We start from the raw sequence: 14,588 nt of genomic DNA, 5'->3' as shown, positions 1-14,588 counted from the left end.
AAGCCGGAACCCTATCGGTTTGGAGGCAACTGATTGCAGAATTATTTGGGCCTTCGCATGATGGACCAAGTGATAGAGACCCAATGAGTTCTGTCAAAGAGGAATCCCCACCGCAAGAGGTAGAGACTGGAAATGAGGGGGAGTAGGCTGAGGAGGGGGGAGATAAGGGGAGACAGTGGGCTTGAATACAGCAATGCATGTTCATTTGTGATTGACATTATGTATCCACTGTACGTTTGGTTTGAGTTGTTATTTTTTGAATAAAATCAATATAATTGTTTTTTTTCAAAAACATTGTGAAGTCTGCTTGACTCTGTTAGCACAGTAATGCTCTTAAATGGGAGGACTGCTGTCTTGATGGCACATGTGCACAGTGATGGTGATTTCAAGACATGGAGGCTTGCTGGATTCGATCAGTGGCTAAACGGTGCAAAGTGAGACTTGATCAGGTTAGAGTTCTGTAAATTGGCTCTAGTATGCTCTGGCGCAGCAGCAATGTCATTGAAGAAGCTTGTTCAGTTGGCTCAACAATGTGAAGAGGGGCTTGATTGCTCAGGTGATGGTCCACTTGCATGAGGATGTTCCGCCTCAAATGTCTTTTTGTTCTGTTCGACAGCCGCCAAAATGCCGCATTACTTGGCCTTGATGCTGTTGGACCTATCAAAGTTGAGCTCGCCTGCACTCTTCCACCAGAGACCGCAGTCTTCAAAGAAACCTTCAGGCACACACTATCCTTATGGGTATATGTCTCCAACAAGTATTTCCTCAGGGTCATTACGGAAAGGGTCTTTCTCTCATAATTTCTGTCTTCACTCTTATGGAAGGAGGGTTTGAGACTTGACAACTCCCCAAGTAACCAACAGATGTCTTTCCCACCATATTTATATACAGATTCCTAGTACGGAATTGGTGCTTTCCAAGCCCCACCTCCCATTCCCTCTCTTCCAGTAGGTAAACCTACCTTGGTGTCCTTGCTCTTTTGCATAATTACTCAGGATACCTTGATTCTGTTGGAATTACTGGGTATCGGATGTTATGTTGACTTCTACTGCACACTGCTTCCACCCAGGGGCAGTCTCTAGGTGCTCACGTGGCTCTGCAGGAAAGAGGACGGGGTTGTTTAGTGAGGGTAGAGGGCTAAGATAGGTCCATAACCAGGAAAAACTGGCGTCTTTGTGCTTTGGGTTGCAGATGGGTTGTTTGCGTGCACTGGCTTGTTGTATCCATAAGGGTGAGGCCTAATGCCTGGGTTGTTTATATTCTGAATGTCTTATGTTCGGGGCATGTTTGTATGTATTTTGTCTAGCTCATGGCGTGCATAGTACAAGAGATGTGTGTAGGAGGGGATCGGGTGGGGGTTGAGTATATTGGGTACACAATGTTTTTCTTGGTTGCTAACCTTCACAGTTCTTTTTTTTTTAACATTTCTTTATTGGCGTGGTGAGAGAACAGACCACCAACACAATGTACAGTATAACAAGGGTATCAAATACATAAATGGTAATGCAATACATGGGAAATGCCAGCAAAAGACAGATGCACAATAGTTCGGATTTATGTGGCGCAACAATGGAGTAATCTTTGTTATTCAGATAGGTGCAAAATTCCGTCCATACATTCTTGGGTCGAGAGGTCAGCGGGAGGGTATTGATATAGTCCTCCTCTCACGCTTGAGTCCAGGTGAGGGCCCCCAACCACATCTCAAACGAAGGGGGGGATCGGCGCTTCCAACATTGTAATATGCATTTTCTGGCTACTATGGTGGCAACATTCAGAAACCTAGACATCTTCCTCAATTCAGGGCTATCCCACAGGCCGAACAGTATAGCTAGGGGTTCTGGAGGGATATGGGACGCTGTAATGTCCGAGAGAGCGCCAATTATGGCTTTCCAGTATGGGCCCAGCGCATCACAGGACCAGAACATATGAGTGTGATCTGCGGCAGGAGACTTACATTTAGGGCAGGTGCGAGCCTGGGTGTGTGCAAACCTATCCAGTCTTTGCGGTGTGTAGTATAATCTATTCAGGAGCTTGTATTGTATACACCTATGTCTGGCATTCAGAGAGGTGGCTCGGGTGTGTATGCACATTTTTTCCACACTGCGTCAGTAATGGGGAGGCCCAGCTCCTCACTTGAGTGGCACGTCCGTAGGGTCGGCCATCAGCAATTTGTACAGCGAGGACACTATTCCCCTAGCTCCAGCCGAGTTGGATATGTAGTGGATCTTAGCTGAGTCTGGGGGCTCATCAGGATATGAGGGCCACCAGGCGCAGAACACCGCCCACAACCTATAGTATTGTAGTAGTTCCAACGCAGTACCCAGGTGTCCCGGGCGCCACGTCTGCGGAGTGATAAACTTCCCATCGGGGTAAAAGTCGGTCAGGGCCCGGTAGCCCAAGTCGTGCCAGTATTTCATTAAGAGTTTATCATGTGTAGGGCTGAGGCCTGGGAACTGCCAGATGGGCAGCCATTTGTAGTGTGGGTGGTGGCCGGGTTGTGTCTGCAGGATATATTTCCAGGCCCTGATAGTGGCCGCTATAGGGTAAGCCGGGGCGTCGGCGTGAAATGTATGATGGAGAATGAGGGAGAGGGTGTTGACACACCCTTGCTAGTTTCTTGAGCTTCACATGAGGGGGGGGGGGTCGGAGAACGTGTACCAGTATGTGGCGTGTTGGGCCTGCGCGGCTGTCCAGTATTTAGCAAAGCCGGGGTGGTGAAACCCCCGTTTCCATAGGGAAGAGTCATGTGCTGCCATTTCTTACGAACCGCGCCCGAGTGCCATAAAAATTGGGCACATGCAGTCTGCAGGTTCCTGAAATATCGCTTTCCGGGCCAGATCGGTACATTAGTGAGGACGTAGAGTAATTTAGGGACCATAATCCTTTTGATTAGAGATAGTCTACCTGACAGGGATAGTGGAAGACTGCGCCATTTCAACATTTGAGCCTCAGCAAGCTGCGCCGCAGCCACGTAGTTGTCCGCCAACAAAGAAGCTTTAGTGTGGGACACCTGCACTCCAAGGTATCTGGTGACCATCGGAGGGGGAATTCGCAGGGCGGTTGTGTAGTGGACGGGGTGAGCGGGAAGATTTCAGATTTGGTGTCGTTTTTGGTGAAGCCTGAGAAAGTGCCAATTTTGCTTATGTCTCTCAATATCGGGTCCAGGTGGGCAGCGCGTGATTGGGCTCTGCGGGCTGTCCCTATCCAGGTCTTTATCTAGGATCAGATTCATGTCCCCGCCCCATATGATGGGAATACAAATATATTTCAGAAGCATGGTGGTGATGGCATCAAAGAAATCAGGGCCGTCAAAGTTAGGGGCATATGTGTTCACTAGGAGGCATTCCATATTAGCGAGTGAGCAATGGAGGATCACGTATCTGCCCTCGGGGTCAATGTGGCAGGAACGCAGGGAAAACTGGACTGACTTATGGATTAAATTTAGGACCCCCCTGGACTGGGTGGAGTACTTCGTATAGTATCTATTGTTCCCCACGTGGGGGCGAGGCATGTTGATAGGCGCCCAAGGGCATGGGTTTCTTGGAGAAAGAGAATTTTGGCGCCATGCCGCTGGGCATAGGCAGTTATCCTGCGGGCCTTAGTGAAATTGCTCAGACCACGGATATTCCATGTCATAATGTTCAGAGCCATAGTGTCACATTATGGAACATCCCAGTGGTAGTATTCATTAGCTTTCCACCTTTTGCATTTGCCGTGTGCACAGTTATGTTGAGTCGAAGTCATGTATCTCTCAGCCATGTTTTTAACTGTTAACCCAGCCCCAACTTCGCCACCCCCCACCCTCACTGCCCAACCCCAACATGCAGTGCAGACCTCCCACCCCAGAACACACAAGTTGCCCCTTGGGCCTGCTCCAACCGGAAAACAAAGGTCAGAAGACCAGATCCAACATGGATAGGGCCACATCCCAGCCCAACAGGGGCCAGAAATTAAAAGGAACAAAATGAAATTGAAAGCAAACATTGCAACTGCAACGGGGGGCGCTGGTGCCGTGCGGCCGGCATCTGGAACTTGGTGCAGGCCAGCACATGCTGTCCTGAATGTGTTGCTGCAGTAAACGGGTATCACAGACAGCCTCTGAGACCAGAGAGTGCCCTCTGGTTGGTTGACATTGCAGGAAAGAGTAGGACACAGGGATAGCTCAGAGATCCAAGTGGGGGCGAAGGCAAAGTAAACAGTTTAGGAGCTAGCCTGTGGCCCACATAAATATGATAAGAGGCCGCAGTTGCTGAGTGGATACAGTGAGGTTGCCATTAACGCATCATAAGGCAAGGATCAGTGGACACTTTATAACAGGCTTGTCCAACCTTTTTGAATGTGGGGCCGAAGCATTAACTTTTTGTCACCCAGTGGGCCGGCGAGCCAAAAGTCAACAACCTCACCCAAAGCAGTATATTAAAAAGCGATATTGTGTGACCTTTGACACAATAGCATCACAGGCAGTGATAGCCATGCAGTCCCAAAGATAGCTTTTGGTGTCATGGGCAGTGATCAAAGGTTAGTTGCTTATGATTTCTTTCAGTGTCTATGTGTTAATATTTTTCTGAAATAGTGGGGCGACCGAGCTTAGCGAGGGAGCTACAAGGTTTTAGGGAGGGTTTTTCAAGGTTCTAGGAATTTTTTTTCAAATATGGGGTTGAAATGGTGCATTTTACAGCAGAAAAGGTGACCAAAAAGCCATAAGTTTACAATCCGTTCTAAAGGGGAACATGAAAATTCCATGTCATCAACAGCAAAGAACATTTTACAACAAGATCAATGTGTACACAGTGTAAGACAGCACTGCCACTGATGTAACACATTGTCATGCTGGTTGTACCCAAAATATGCCCCTGTAGCAACATGTCTATGCTGGCTGTTCCCAATTTAGGCCAGCATTGTCCTGTACAAAGCATGATTGATGCTGCCTGAGCATGTGCAGTGTGCCCAATACATATGGCAGCTTATCTCTGTAATACACATTACTTCTGTGGTGATGAAAGAAGCATAATTTAATTCAACAGATAAAATGTGGAAAAGCGTTCACCCAAAGGTGAACCTAATTGAAGAAACGCAATGTGAGCACAATCTTAAAGTATGCAACCTAGCAGGCCTAGTGCACACTTCACCTTTTCTTTCACCAATAAATCAGCGGGAGAGCGCGAACGCAGTCCCCCCACTACCAGAAATAATGCAGTTGTGTATCCCGCATTTGGGAACTTAGCAGGGGTCAGCAAATTCGATGTGCAATGGGTAAGCCTCACCCTGGGAGATCTGCCCTTGAGATCAGATTCTTCTCTGCCAGCTAAGTATGAGTTGCATGCAAGAGGGCAGGGGTTGGATCAGTTCTGGGAAGCCCCGCTAAGCGAGGGTGAGAAGGCAGGCCCTGACCCAGCCCCAACTCCCCACCCCCCTGGAAGCTCTGAGCATCTGCAGAGCTGCCTGTCCCGCGTGTAGGGGGAAGCGCCAGCAGGCCGAGCCCAGCAGACGCGCAGATTGTAGCGCAGTTCCTTTCTCCCATCAGGCCCTGCTCGGCCCGAGATTTGTATAAATAGCAGGATGGCTCGAGCAGGCCTGTTGCAGTCTGCCCACTGGCCTGTCGGCCCCACAAAGGTCCATGGCCCTCCTGAGCGGAGCTGCTCAGCGCTGGCCCCATTGACACCATCATAATCATCCTGGACCTCGACGCTCCACCACCCCTGAATCTCAGAGTTCTGCTCAATGACAATGCTGAAGCTTTGACATCTTTGCCGTAACCATATGCTGTGTTGTCAGCCGAGCCTGCACAGCGCCAAAGGCAAGTATTCCCTTGTCCGGGCCCAGAGGTCATTAAGTCTTCCAGTGCCATCCACTTGGCACGGGCTACTGTTCCCAGCGTTTTCTACCCACAAATCAGCACCACTGCCAAACAGAACGGCATCATTGGGGCCCATCACTGCTGCTCTCCGACTTGACCCCAGCCCAGCGCAAAGGCACCCATGCTTCTGGTCTGATGCTGAAAAGCCTGGCTCTGCTGAGATCCGAAAGACAAGAACAAAGGTATTTTGGGAACATAGTACTACTGTTTTTTGTGTTGCAACTGCATCAGCTCACACCTCTCCTGAAGGGTATAGGCTGCCCTCAGACTGTGCTACCAAAAGAGGGAAAATAAGTTATACCTGTTGGGCTTGCCTGTTTCACTTTTATGATTGGGATCACTGCTGCATGGGCATTAAGCGCGTTATAAATAACCTATCATATCAGATCATATCATAGATCACAGACCAAGATCATAAGCAACTTCCAGAAACCTTGGCAGGTGGTCCACTGAGGCCCATTTGCAGGTTGCAATGTGTTATTGGGGCACTACTAGGGTAACATATTGTGCTGTACATGTGGTATTCGCCATGCTTTGATACCCCACTGGCCACATCTATAATGTCCAATGTACTTGGTATAATGCATGGACATTTTCATCAATCCGCACTGTGCTTAGAGGTAAATGTAACTGAGCTCCCGCTGTTGTTCTTTGTCTCGAGACGAGGAAAAAAGCACTGCAAAGCTTACGTTTCTCAGCTGATAAAGGTTCATCTTCGGTGACATTCGCAATTCAAAAGAACGATTTTTGGGGCAGACAGGCTGTGTCGCCGCAACCCCTGCTAAATATATGTCCAGAGATGACAAACCTTGAAAGTAACTCCGCACAATGGCCCTCTGAGCAGCGGCCCACGGCTAATCAGGGGTTCAAGAATCCACTGTGCTGCCCACGCCGAGAGGAACTCCTGCACAGCACCTGTCCACATAATCCTTCGCCCGGGCCAGTATTCTCTTCTCCTCACCACCTCCTCCCTTCATCTCGGCTCGCCTTTTGCCCCTCGGAGCACCATGCAAGAGAGGAACGGGCATGTCTGGGCCGGAGCCCGTTCCTCTCTTGCATGGTGGGTCCTACTTGCCTGAAATGGGATATTTAAATGCAAAGTAATTGCTACTATATTAATCCCATTGTTCATAGTTTGTGGGAGTACTGGGCAATTGTATGGACCCGCGCTCACTGAAAATGGATGGTATTCCTGAGGGTAACCCTCACTATGCCGTGATACAAATTAGTCTCTCCTTCCTCCATCATCAAGTCCCAAGATCTTCTTGACAAATTTATTTATGCAATGTTTGTCGGATATCCGACAAACATTGCATAAATAAACGTTTTGTGGCTGAGGACTGTAACTACCTCTGTTGACACCAGAGGAAGTTACAGTTTTGCGCACAGGCAAATTAAAAAAAAAAAAAATAATAATTTTTGAACTCAAGAGTTGTCCAACATACGGCCTCGCGGGCCACATAAAATGGCTTGGCGGGCCGCATTGTGGCCCGCGGGCTGTATGTTGTACAACCTTGCTTTATAACATCGTGGGCTGTGCCGCCTATGGCGCGTGGTCGCCTCGTGGCCCAGGAAGAGGTATATGCAGCTCAATGAACTTCACTGCTTCGTCTGGGACAGTGAAGAAAAAGATCTTGCCATCGTGAGTGATCTTTAACCGTGCCGGGAACAAGATGGCGTAGGGGACGTTGCGCTCCCTGAGCAGCTTCTTGACGCCTAAGAATTGGCGCCTCTCCTGCTGCACTGCCAGCGAGAAGTCCGGGAAGATTCTGATGGTATGGGCCTCCAATCGCAGGTCTCCCTTTTCCCGTGACAGGCGGAGGATAAGATCTCTGTCGCGGTAGTTGAGTATCTTGGCGATAATGGGTCTGGGGATGTCGCTGGGTCTGGGGCGCGGCGATAGGGCCCGGTGAGCCCGCTCGACTGTGAAATATGGTGAGAGGGCAGGGTTATCCAGCAGGTCTTTAAGTAGTTTCTCCACTGCGTCTTCCATCCGCCCCTTGAGGGCATTCTCGGGGACCCCGATGATGCGCAGGTTGTTCCTACGAGAGCGAGATTCCAAATCGTCACATTTCACCTTGACACTTTTCATGTCACGCGTTAGGGAGGCCACAGTGTCTTGGAGCGCGTGAATACCATCTTCGTTCACCGAGATTCTATTTTCGGCCTCGGTGATCCTCGATCCCGCCTGGTCTACTGGAGTTTTTAGCGAGGCAGCATTTGCATTGATATTGTCTAGTTTTTCATGGAAGGAGGCAAAGTTTTTAGCCATAGACTCCATTAGTAGGGTGAGGTCAGGTGCTCCGACCACTTGGTGCGGGGTCAAGTCTGGCTCGTCCTGAGGCGATGACGTGCAGGCTGGCTCATCTCAAGGGACCGCTTTAGCGTACTTGTCCATCGTGCCCCCTTGGGCACCTGCCTTGGGTCTGCTAGGCATTGTTACTGTAGTGGAACAGGGTGCAGAGAGGGCGTGCTTATGAGTAGGATGAAGAAATGGGGAAGGCAGGGACCGACGGGAACAACCGTAGTGTCTTTTGTGCCGGCAGGCGCCACAAGGCGGCTGGGGGGGCCACCGCAGATAGCAGAGAGTTACTGGCGGATCAGCAAAGCTGTGATGGCTGGTGTGCGCGGCTTCCACATGTGTTCAGGTTGCACGGGGTGGCCAGCAGGATCTGTCTCAGGGGGTCCCTTGCGGAGGCTGTGACAATGCCAGCGGGAAAGTGGGGTCGCTGGCGTCCTCAGGCGCGAGAATTCCAGGCGTAGTGCAGGCTCATAGGAAGGATGCGCGGAAACGAAGCAATCACAGGGCGTGGCCTGGTTTAGGGATGTCAATTCGATGCCCCAATGTCAGCGGCCCGCCCAGGCCCCCCAGGGCCGGCAGCAGCACGGTTATGATGGAGTGTGCAATGCAAGGCACGCCGTAGCAGCTGGCGGGGCAGTCGAATAGTTTGTCAGGTAGGCGGGCAGGCCGCAAACAGTACGGTAAGGGACACTTCCTTATGGCAGTTCTGGCGCCCAGCAGGGGCCCGCAAAGTTGCCCGCAGCGGGCAGAGGCCTCGCCGCCCACGCACTCCAGCCCCCGCTCACCTGGTCCGCCGCGGGGCGAATAAATCCTCTGTGTTGTCGGCGCCGGGGGAGGCCGCGAAGGTCGCTGACGCAGCAGGTAGCATTCACAGCGCCGCCCGCCAAACAGGGGGCCTGGCCGGCGACACTCCGCGTGTCGCGGCGTCCGCAGCGGGACTCTCCGGCGGCCGTAGCAACTCCACAGAGCGGCGGGAAACAGGCAGCCGCCGCCGCTGCCGCCCCAGGGCCGAGGAGGGGTCCGGGAGTCGGGCAGGCCAGGCGGAAGGGCCGGATGTTAGGCAACCACCGGGGCCGGGTGGAATGCGAGGCCCAATTCCAACAAAGGTGCCAGCCGGGTCCCGGGAGGACCGATCAAGTCCAAAATTGCACAAAATGTCCAGTTCAGTGGCGAAAGCAGCACGGCCAGCCGATGGTCCTTCACAATGTCGGGGACCGCAGATGTGAGCTGATGAACGCCAAGGCAGCATGGAGCTGAAAAGCTAGGCAGCCATCTTGGGCTGCTCCACAGTGCCCCTTCAACCTTCGCAGTTCTATCTAAGTGTGACACATGGCTAATTTTCACAAATCTAATGGGACACATGACTAATCTTCACAAATCTATCTAAATGTGTGGCATGGCTATTCTTCATAGTTCTATCTAATTCTAATGGATTGTGTCTTCCCACGTATTCCTCATCTTTGATATACTTCAATATCCTGCTTGCAGCTCTGAAACTTTTTTCGACGGCTGAAGGCGCTGTGCATCGCCCTTGTGTCCTTCGAGGGCCTCCATCCTCCTCGAGTGTGACAACGTACGCTGGTTTAAAAGGCACGCACCGTGCCCATTGCCTCAGTTTGTTTTTTCCACGCGCAACTCCAAATGGTTCTTTGCCTTGGCGTGTTAAAAAAAAACTGCGTAGAACGAGTTTCGCTAAGAATAATCTGGACTCATACTCCAAAAACAGGCTTCAAGAGATGTGCTGAGTGTTTGGCAAAAATATCTATAACCGATCCCCATTGGTTATGTCTCTGGTGCCTGAAGTCGGGCCACATCATCGATGATTGTGGCTTGTGCCAGTCTATGACTGGAAAAGCGATAAAGGAAAGGAAAACTTGTCTTGGGCAAACCCTCCCGAAATCATCTTCGGTGACCCCCACAAAAAGATCGGCCGAAGATGAAAGTTTGAGAGGTCTCTGCACCGTGCCAAGAAGCATGGGAAAATGTGCGTGTTCGAGATCTCAACATTCCTCTTTCTCTTCATTGAGGAGATCTAAAAAAAAAAAAAGGCATCATCACTCCAGATTAGCCTCGTCGGATTCCTCACCCGATAGGAAACGGGTATGCTTTCCAAAAAAAAGGGCTAGTGCAGCAGAATTGGAAAAGTTCTGTCTGCAAATGTTAAATATGTTTGAGAATGCAGCAGTATCAGCCCCTTCCACAATGTCGAAACAGACTCGCAACCCCATTGCGCTACTGGCCGACAGGGAGTTGGAAAAGACCTTTGACCATGCGCCCAAGAGCACGGCCAGCAGGTCGTCGAAGGCCTCGAAAGACTCTAAGGCTTTGAAAGATTTGAGGGCTTGGAGCGATTCAAAGGCTTCGAAGGATTTAAAATCCTCAAAGGCACATTGTGCACCTGTTATGGCCTCGACGCCTCGAAGGCAAACGTCTCCGCCTATCCAATCAACATTGTCGAAGTCGAGTTCTTCGACGCCGAAATCAACAGAGTCGAAGATTTACAAACCTCTGGAAAGAAGAGACTTTTTAAAGTCGATGACCTCTATTTATGAAGAGGAAAGTTCAAATGATGGTTTTGGACTGCAGTATGGTACTCCTGGTGTTCCAAAGGAGTTGATATCCCAAGAATATAGAATTAAAGATTTGGTGGACACCTTAAAGGCTGCCAGTGGTCTGGATACTTCTCCAGAAGTTGATTTTGGCACCTCAGACAGCCCGGGGCATGCTGATTCTTCATATAGATCACTAATGGCAAAGGTGATAGATTATCTGGGCTACAGATATTTGGGATAAGGGGCCACCTAAAGGCCCAATCCTTCCTTTTTATGCTGCTGCCAAGAGCAAAGTCTTGGAAAACTGGGTAAGACCAGACACCACTTCTGCAGTCCACAAGGACTTTACAAAACAATATAGGCCTTCTTCATTGGACCCTGAATTTCTGTCAAAGCATTCATGTCCATAGAGCCTTGTGCAAACAGTGACAGCTGCTTCTAAAGGAGCAGCCTATCCCACGGTTCCTCCAGATAGGGAAGACAAAAGGCTAGACGCTATTGGGAAGAAAGTCTTCTCTGCGGGACGTATGGCTCTGAAGGCAGCCAATACTACCTGTGCATTGGCAAAGTTTACCTTCACTCTGTGGGCGGTAATTGCTATGGCATCTGAGCACATCCCAGAGGGTGAAGAAAGGGAAGGTTTCGTGAGACTGGTTCAGGATGGGAAGGACGCGATGTGTCAGTCTTTGCAGTCCAGTTTAGACACCACAGACTGCGTTAGTCGATCTATGGCTGTAGGATCTGTGCTCTGGCGATTCGCTTGGCGGAGAAAATCAGGGTTTGGTCCCGATTTACAATCTAGGCTGTTAGATGTGCTTTTTGAAGGATCCTATTTGTTAGGTTGTAAGGCAGATGAAAGCCTTGAGAAATTGCAATCATCTAAGAATGCAGTGAAATCTGAGTCTACAATTAGACAGCCTCAGCAAGGTCGGAAAACCATTCTTTTCACTACTATTCCTTTGTGGGAAGAACAAGAGGACAGTTTTCACAGCGGGTACAGAAAAGGCAACCGTGGCACGGTCGAGGGAAAAAAAGGAAGAGGAGCTGCCACAGCAGCTGCTTCCTTGTCTTCCGCTCCAACTGGTGCCCAAAACCCACTTTAGAGACTTAAAGCATTGGTCTACTGTAGGAGGCAGACTAACCCAGCATCTGAAGGCATGGCAAAGTATTTCGACAGTTGCTTGGGCTCTCCAAACTATCACCCATGGTTACTGCTTTCCCTTTCTAAAGAAACCTAACTGTCCCCCCCGAGGCCAGTCCTTGAAAGTAGCAAATCCGCTCCTTCTACGGGAAGTTCAGACATTGTTGGAGAAAGGTACAATCGAATAGGTTCCTGTGCGGGAAAGGATTCAAGGCTGGTGGTACTCCATATTTTCTGATCTCAAAAAAGGACAGAGGGCTGAGACCCATCTTGGACTTGAGATACTTGAACAAGTTGCTCAGGAAGGATAATTTCAAAATAGTCACTCTTTCGCAGATCCACCAGACCCTTCAGCTCCAGGATTGGATGGTGTCATTAGATCTTCAGGATGCTTATTTCATGTACCAATTCATCTCAAACACAGGAAATAACTGAGATTCGCTGTTGGCAGTTCTTAGTTTCGAGTACTGCCATTCGGGCTGACCGCCACCCTAGGGTCTTCACCAAGTTGATGGTGACAGCGAATCTTCAGGGGGGGATTCATATCTACCCCTATCTGGATGATTGGCTGATCAGAGCTTGTCCACCCAAACAAGCTCTCGAACATCTGGACAGCACCTGTCGCTCTCGTCACAGACTGGGCTTCTCCATCAACTTCAAGAAGTCCCACATGACACCTTCCCAGAAGCTGCAATTCATTGGAGCGATCCTGGACTCTTCTTCGTGGGAAAGCTTTACCACCTGAAGTAAGGGCTATCCACATTTCACAGATGGTAAACAAATTTCAAAGTGCTGCAAGTCTTACAGCCTTCGATTTTCTAAGGTTGCTTGGTCTCTTGGCGTCCTGCATTTTTCTAGTGCCAGAGGCTCGAATGAGAATGAGGTCTCTTCAGTGGGCTCTCGGGACTCAGTGGCCACAGTTCTATGACAGAATGACTGATCTGGTACAGATCCCGAACAAGGTCGCGCAGGATCTCCTGTGGTGGGCCATCATGGAGAATGTTTTGAAGGGGGAACCTTTTGGCAACCATGGCCTGAGGTTACAAGTGCCTCCCTCACAGGTTGGGGAAGTAACACAAACGGATTGACGATCAGCGGCCGCTGGTCTCTGTCGGAGTTCAAACTAAATATCAACTTTTTGGAGTGGAGGGCAATCAGACTAGCGCTGATGGCCTTTTTGCTTTCTGTACAGGGAATAAATGTCGTAGACAACAGTGGCCATGCATTACCTCAATAAGAGAGTAGATGAAGAGTCGCTGTGTAAAGGGGCAATGCAACTTTGGTTTTGGGCACTGCAGAAAGCAAGCTCTCTATCGGCAGTTCATCTGGCCGGAGAGGAAAACACGGCCGCGGACGCTCTGAACAGGCAGAGCACATTCTTCCACAAGTGGGACCTAGCTCAGGAATTCCTTCAAGAGATCTTTGCCCTTTGGGCAACTCCGCAAGTGGATCTGTTTGTGTCCATTGTCAACAGGAAGTGCGACCGGTTGTGCTCAAGGGAATTTTCTCAGAGAGGAGCTCAAGGGGACGCATTCGTAGTGGACTGGGAGTTTCCGCTTATCTATGCTTTTTCACCAATCCCTGTCATTCCTCATGGTTTCTGGAGGCTGAGGAATTTTGAGATGCATTAGATTGGGCCAGGAGGACATGGTACCCAGAACTTCTGGAACTGTCCATCTGTCCTCTAATTCGTCTTCCCCAAAGGGAGGATCTCCTCTCGCAATAGGGAGGTGACATTCTTGATCCACAGATCAGGGCACTCAACTTTCACACATGGTTTCTGAGAGGCTGAGGTACAAAGATTGGGACCTTCCAGAAGTTCATGGAGGTGGTGTTTTCGGCCAGAAGGTCAGCAACAAAATGTTAATGTTAAAGGACATTTGTACCGCGCACTATCACCACTGTAGTGGTCCCTTGGCGCTCTGGCGGTTCTGAAAGAGGAGGGGAGGTTGAGTTAGTGGGAGGAAGCAGGAAAAGTGCAAGAGAGCAGTGATGTGCTGTTGGCAGCCTCAGCCCGGTGGGTCCGTTGGCTGGGCCTGGGGTGTTTGCGGCCGGTAGTCGTCGTGTACTGTTGTGCAAGGCTATATGTGTTTTTGTTTTGTTGATGCAATGTAGTGAAGTTTGTGCGGTTTGTTGTGTTGTAGGTTTTGGTTGTGTTTAGTTTGGAGTTTGAGCGGTGTATGCAGAAAGGGAAATTGTTAGTAGGGTGGGTTAGTTTGCGTCTCTATCCTGAATTGAAGCGTAGTCTCCCTGTTGCGGCTCTGTCCTGATCTGGGTCTGACTGGCATACAGGTTCCATACTTCTCTAGTCCCCGCCTCTAACATGCTCTCTGATAGCTCCCCTTATCCTCCATTTAGACTCTAGTGGCCAGTGCATCTGCCAATGACATGCTAACATTCACAATTCCATCTAGATGCGACACAATTCTATCTAAGTGTGGACATGCATGTATTGACGGTTCTATCTAAGTGCAGACATGCTAACTGCACAAACCTATCCAGACGCGACGTAGGCTTATGTTCACAGTTATATCTAAGTGCAGACATGCTAGTATTCACAGTTCTATCTAGGTGTGGACATGCTAATATTCACAATTCTATTTAAGTGTGGACATGTTAACATTCACAATTCCATCCAGATGCGACGCAGGCTAATGTTCACAATTCTCTCTATATACCGCTGCCATCGGAACAAGTTCTGCGGCTGGTGTAGAGATAAAGGAATTTGCCAATTTT

The 14,588-nt window shown here is 49.7% G+C and overlaps 1 protein-coding gene and 1 non-coding gene across 5 annotated transcripts in view; one reads left to right on the top strand and one right to left on the bottom strand.

Annotated features, from left to right (window-relative positions):
- Positions 1–14,588, top strand: part of LPCAT4 (lysophosphatidylcholine acyltransferase 4) — a 2,084,283-nt gene that overhangs the window by 1,257,922 nt on the left and 811,773 nt on the right. The window lies entirely within an intron of this gene.
- LOC138522137 (U1 spliceosomal RNA) lies at positions 5,151–5,313 on the bottom strand. Its single transcript, XR_011283250.1, has one exon. It is a non-coding gene; the product is annotated as a U1 spliceosomal RNA (small nuclear RNA).

The sequence above is a fragment of the Ambystoma mexicanum genome, chromosome 13 (genome assembly GCF_040938575.1).
Source record: "Ambystoma mexicanum isolate Mex_15411 chromosome 13, UKY_AmexF1_1, whole genome shotgun sequence".
NCBI classification, from domain to species: domain Eukaryota; kingdom Metazoa; phylum Chordata; class Amphibia; order Caudata; family Ambystomatidae; genus Ambystoma; species Ambystoma mexicanum.
Note: the sequence above shows the minus strand (reverse complement) of the source record. Positions and strands in the feature narration are given on the sequence as shown.